Raw genomic sequence first — 6,005 nt, forward strand, 5'->3', positions numbered from 1 at the left:
GTTGTGAAGGGTTTCTTCCTCGGGGTGACCTGGTAAGGTTCCAGGGCCCGGAAGCTAGTTTCTGGTTGACAGGTGTGCAGCCCAGGGACGTGCGTCAGCCCGGACCAGGGGGCCTATGTTCCGCAGCTCTGCGTGGAGCCCCCTCGTGCCGAGAGTCCTACCGGGTGAGGTTGGACAGGCGTCCCTCTGGTCCGCCCTCCCGCAGGAACAAGCCTGGCACCCGTGGGTATGGCCGGGCAGGTCCTCGCTGGAGACGTCGTGAGCGTCAGGTCTGACAGACTCGAAGTGAACGTGAACGTTTATCTGGTGCGCGCTTCCGGGTCTGTGCTTACGCCTGACGCGGGATCCCGTAGACCCCCGTTGTGTAACCATCTCCACGGCAACTGCTTCAGCAGTGGCTTCGTTTGCACATTAGTCTTTAATCTCACGACAGATTAACAAAGAAGCCACGCCAGAGTGAACGGCAGGGCCTTGTATGTGGGGTGTGAAGGGTCCTGACCCTTCTCCACGCTGCCGTTCGCCAAGGGGGTTCCTCAGATGCGCCGTGCGGTGCCGGCCACGATGAGGGACGGGGTGTTGCCCTGCTCCCCCGCCCTCGCGTCAGGGGCCCAGGGACTGCAGACCCCTCGGGAGTGCGGCGGGGGCCACTCTGAGCAGCCGCGTCTGAGTCTCTGGGACGTGGGCTTCCCTTCCTCTCCAGCCACGTTCAAGGTGCAAAGCTGGTAACCGCCTTTATTTCCTCTTCGCGAGATAAAAAAAAATTCACACGTAGGACTTTTTCCAGAAGGAATCCACGCCTAAACGGGATGAAATAACTAAACATGGGATGCACTTCCTAGAACCGTTACTGGTTCAGGAGAGGCGTAACTTTTCGACAAATGCGTAGTAACGCCCTGTCTCTTCGTGTACATGCTAAGTATGACGTCTTCATGCCTGCGTGGAGCAAGTGCCCAATGCTTTTTGAGCGCATACAGTGAAGAGTTAACGATCGTTAGTTATTGTCCCTATAATAATAAAAATACATCTATTTTTCCACCAGCTGAGAGAATTTTCACTCCATGTCACTTTGGAGCAAACATCCGGGGTGAATCTTCACACGATGACAGCAGACCCCAGTGGTGCACATGGTTCTGGCCGGTCCCCTGCCCTGATCGTGTGATGGTCACTCCGGTGTCCGCGGTCCCTGCTCACACCTGCTTCCGGGATGCCTGCGGCGATGGTGGGCTGAGCATTGGCTGCCTGAAGTGAATGCCAGTTGCTGGCGCGTCCCAAACCCTGGGGACTCGTGGTTTTGAAGGCAGCACTTTGGCCAGGATGCGGTGGGAGTGGTGGGGACAGCAGAGGGCCACGTCCTGGTGGTTGGGTGACACCCGGGGGAGGGTCACCTCCAGGCCAGTTGGTGCCAAGCGTCCATTGGGGAAAGTGGGCTTAACGGGACAGCAGCCTCCAGCCAGTACCGGAAACAGGTTCGCGTCGGGCCACTGCAGACTCGCTGAGTCTCGGGGCCGCTCTCTTGCTGTTCCGTTGGAAGAAGATGCGTCCAGGGAGGAAATTTCCTTGATGTCAAGTTTCATTCACAGGGCTCCTGGCTTGTTTGACTGGGGTGCAGTCTTGCGAGCTGACGCTCACCTGGGGTGCTGTCCCTCTCGAGTCCGCCACTGTACCGCCCAAACAGCTGTGACCCCAAAACACGGAGCCTGGAAGCACGGACACTTCTTTCTGTCCAGAGGAAATCTTCCAGGGAGGGTGGGCCACGTGGGGGCTTCTGGCTGCCCCGCCCTCCCTCCTGCGTGGGGCGCCCGTCAGCCAGGCATGCCACGGGGACACCAGTGCCACCTGGAAGAGACGCGGGACTCGGCGAGGAGAAGCCCGGAGATGGGCTCCCTGGACAGCCGGTCTGGGAGAGTGCAGGTGGGGCCCTGACGGACATGGGTGGGGTCAGGTGGCGTCCCTCCAAGCCCCGGAGCACCGGACGCTGCAGAGGCCAGAGGACTCCCCTATGGGACTGGACGAGCGAGGCCCTGCCCACACCTGGATTCCTTGCTTATAAGGCAACACGTCTATAGTATTACGGCGGTCCTAGAACCCACACTCCTTGAGACCATCCTATCAGGTTTGAAATGGCTGTAAATTTACAATAAGAGGTTAGATTTTTCTTACAAAAAAAGTATCTATGGACTCAGCATTGGTGTGCCATTTTCTTTTATAATAAACATCTAAAATTTTAACTATTAAAAGATGTGTTTGTACCACAAGACTTCAAGGATGACCTGGGGGTGTGAGATCCACCTGGGGTGGGGGGGCTCCACCTGGTGGGGGCAGGAGACAGGAGCCACCTGGGAGGGGCTCCACCTGGTGGGGGGCGAGGCAGGGGCCACCTGGGGGGGTGAGATCTACCTGGGAGGGGCTCTACCTGGTGGGGGCAGGAGGCAGGAGCCACCTGGGAGGGGCTCCACCTGGTGGGGGGCAAGGCAGGAGCCACCTGGGGGGGTGAGATCCACCTGGGAGGGCCTCCACCTAGTGGAGGGGGAGGCAGGATCTGCCTGGGAGGGGCTCCACCTGGTGGAGGGGGAGGCAGGAGCCATCTGGGGGGGGGGGCTTCACCTGGTAGGAGGGGGAGGCAGGAGCCACCTGGGTGGGTGAGATCCACCTGGGAGGGCTCCACCTGGTGGGGGGTGAGGCAGGAGCCATGGGGGGGGGGGGGGCTTCACCTGGTAGGAGGGGGAGGCAGGAGCCACCTGGGAGGGTGAGATCCACCTGGAAGGGGCTCCCCCTGGTGGAGGGGGAGGCAAGAGCCATCGGGGAGGGGCCCCACCTGGTGGGGGGCGAGGCAGGAGCCACCTGGGGGAGTGAGATCCACCTGGGAGGGGCTCCACCTGGTGGGGGGCGAGGCAGGAGCCACCTGAGAGGGTGAGATCCACCTGGGGGGCGGGGACAGGATTCCCCAGGACATTCAGGGACACGTGCACAGCTCCATCTCATGGGTCTCCCTGCACTTCGGCCGCCGCCATCAGCCTCATGATGACCCTTCAGAGACCCTCCTTGCTTCCAGGCTCTGGCCCCTGCTGTCCCTGCTCACCTCTTTTCAGCCCTGGGCCACCCCTCCTCTTTAATGTCTCGGGTGCTTCCTCCCCCGACTCTGGCTGGGTGGGTACTGTTCTGCCCTTTCTGGGCACCTGCCCCGTGTGCAGTGACGAGTTTGAGTAAGCAAGTGAGCGGTAGTGTCTCCTTGTCTCTGGGAAGAACCAGTTCTCAGAGGCCTGGGTGGGCCAGAATTCGCGTGTCCAACAACCTCCTTGCACCAGCCAGAGGGGCTGCCTCTGACCCACGGGCACGCACCCGCACGCAACTGTCTCCACGTTCATTTTAGTGCCAGAGCAGTGTTTGCCTGCAGAAACTGCTCCTTAAATTCTCCTCGATATGATTTCTCATTTATAAACAAAGTTTGTGCCCAAAGTGCCTTGAAACATTTTTAATAGACTTGATCATGCAGGCTTGACAGGGTCTGTGATGGGGCCCCTGCCCAACACGTCTGGGGCAGCGCTCACTGTAAGGCACATCGTTCTGTGATCAGGGTTACACAAAATTTGACTTAATTTACATTCACAAAATTAACATACACAATTTTCACCACTCCTAATTAACATACATTTCCAGCTTCAAAGAAATTCTTTAAATCTCCTTTCACAATAGAAGACCACTAGTACACGGTATAGAAGCACTGTAACCAAATTATTTTCAAGAAAATACAGAAGTGAGAAATAGCGACTCCTACAGTCATGTTCCTTCGTCTACCATAAAGTAGGCCAAGGTTCAGTATTAAATAAATAGGAATTCTTTTCTAATAAAAAATTTTACAACAGTTTTCCTAAGGAAATACATTCATAAGACTTTGTTTACATTCTGTTTTACAATGACAAGGACAGCTAGGATTCTCATTTATGAAATGTATCCACAGCACGAGGGTTTATAACACCGTGTCCACAGAGGAGACAGCAGACCTCTCTCGAGCGCTGCCGCGTGAGATTCTGCCAGGGAGGTTTCCGACCTGGAACTTCGGTTCCCTTATGGATGCGGTTGGCCCTGTGCAGTTCAACAAACTGCCCGCCCACCACAGAAAACACCAGCCAAGAGCTGAGCCATGAGACATTTGTCAAACAGATGCATCACCAGGCGGTTTACTGTCTCTGGTGTTGAGTGGGGTGCCCCTGAGTCGCTTTCCCTGACTCAGCCTCTGGCTCCGCAGCTGGGAATCGGATCCGGGTCCAGCGGTCCAGGTGAGTTGTTAAGGCAGCTAGAGATGCCGGACCAGCTGGGCTGTGGCCCCTGGGGCCCCAGTGCGCCAGGACCCATCCTGCTCTAGACGAACTGTCCGCGGGGAGTGGCCAGAGTGTGTGCCTTCCTGGGGATGTGATCGATGGCTGTGGCTGAGCAGTGAGGCTGGGCTGGGAGCAGTCCGTTGGGCTCACTGACGGGCAGATAATGGGTGAATTTCGTGCTCACAGGGTTGGTCAAAGTGGTCGCACAGCGTAGGGAAAGCAAGCGCCATCCTGTGTGTGTGATTTACGGAACGCAGATCTCGATGGGCTTTGTGTCGGTGAAGAGATGCTACGGGGACTCTTCCTGGTTTTTCTCAACACAAAGCCATGAACAGCAGGTTATATGCAGACTCTTTCCATCAGGGACTCCGTGTGCACTACTGCAACACTACAAACTGCTGGCAGACCTGGCCCGTGGTGGTTGTGAGAATCTAGAGCATGAGAACTTGGTCGCAGCACAGCACAGTTTCCTCTCCTGAACAGGCTGAGCCTGGCCTCTTTAGAAAAGCTTCTAGGAGAGTCCTGAGGCCCCTGAGGTCCTTAAACACCTCTTTCTCATACAAAACCCTGTCTGAGGAACAGGCAAGGGCACAGGAGGCCCCCCCACCTTCCGGCTCCCTGTGGCAGACTCCTCAACCCTACGCTCTCGACCACTCCCCCCAAGGACGGCCAGACAGTGGTCTCCCTCCAGAGGACGGGACAGCGGTGGGGGTCGGGGGAGGAGGGACTCTGTCCCAGGCCATGTCCCTGAGACCCTGGAAGGGGTGGAGGGGGTCTGTGCCACAGCACCCTCAGGGCAGGCCCAGGGATCCTGTGAAGGTCTGGGTCCCATTAAGCTGCCGTGAAGGCCCCGTTCTCCTTGGCAGGAGCTGGGCGAGCCCACGTGGCCACTGCGACTTGTAACTCAGCGGGGGCGTCAGGCCAGAGACCAGGTGTGTGGGGGTGGGGGTGGGGCCACACCTGGAGCCCAGGGGCTGCCACACTGACACCTGGGCCAGGGCCAGACGGGTCGCAGCACAAAAAGGATAAGCAAACAAAAGATGTTTCTGCAATCGTACCTACAGTCCTAAGGTGACAGGTAGTTCACAGATCTGGCAAGTGGACATTAAGACATCACACAGGGCCTAGGCTGCCCACATCCCCAACCCCTGCAAATTGCTCCTGGAACCAGGGCCCCTGGTCTCCCTGGGGGTGAGAGCCCTGCCCGGGGCCCAGAATCATGGGCTGGCATCAGGATGGGCAAATCCCACTTTGTCTGGGTCTCAGTTTCCCTGGCAGTGCTGATGAGAGAATGGACACAAAGTGGCAAGAACTCAAACACAGAGGCAGGCTTCTGGGGGCGCAGGGCCCTTCCTGACTCAGGGGTGAGGGTGGAAACATAACTCGCGAGCGCCAGGTCAGTTCACAACCAGGGCAGGTGGGCACAAGGACCCACAACAGAGTGTCCTGGCAAGGGCGCCAGCCCAGACCTAGAAGCTGGAGGAGGCCCTGCCCGGGTCCAGGTCCACTTCTAGCCCGCGGGGGCCTCTCTGCAGGTGGCTCCGAGGAATTCCCAGGGTCAGGCCTCGGGGGCACATCTGGTCCCCTGGGACCCATTCTAGCCCACAGAGTCCGGCTGGCGGCCCTATCCCAGCACCTAGACTCCGGATGCGGGAGACCTTAGGGCGGGGCCGTCACAGCGGCGTC

Source organism: Panthera onca, chromosome A1 (genome assembly GCF_046562875.1).
Source record: "Panthera onca isolate mPanOnc1 chromosome A1, mPanOnc1 haplotype 2, whole genome shotgun sequence".
NCBI classification, from domain to species: Eukaryota; Metazoa; Chordata; class Mammalia; order Carnivora; family Felidae; genus Panthera; species Panthera onca.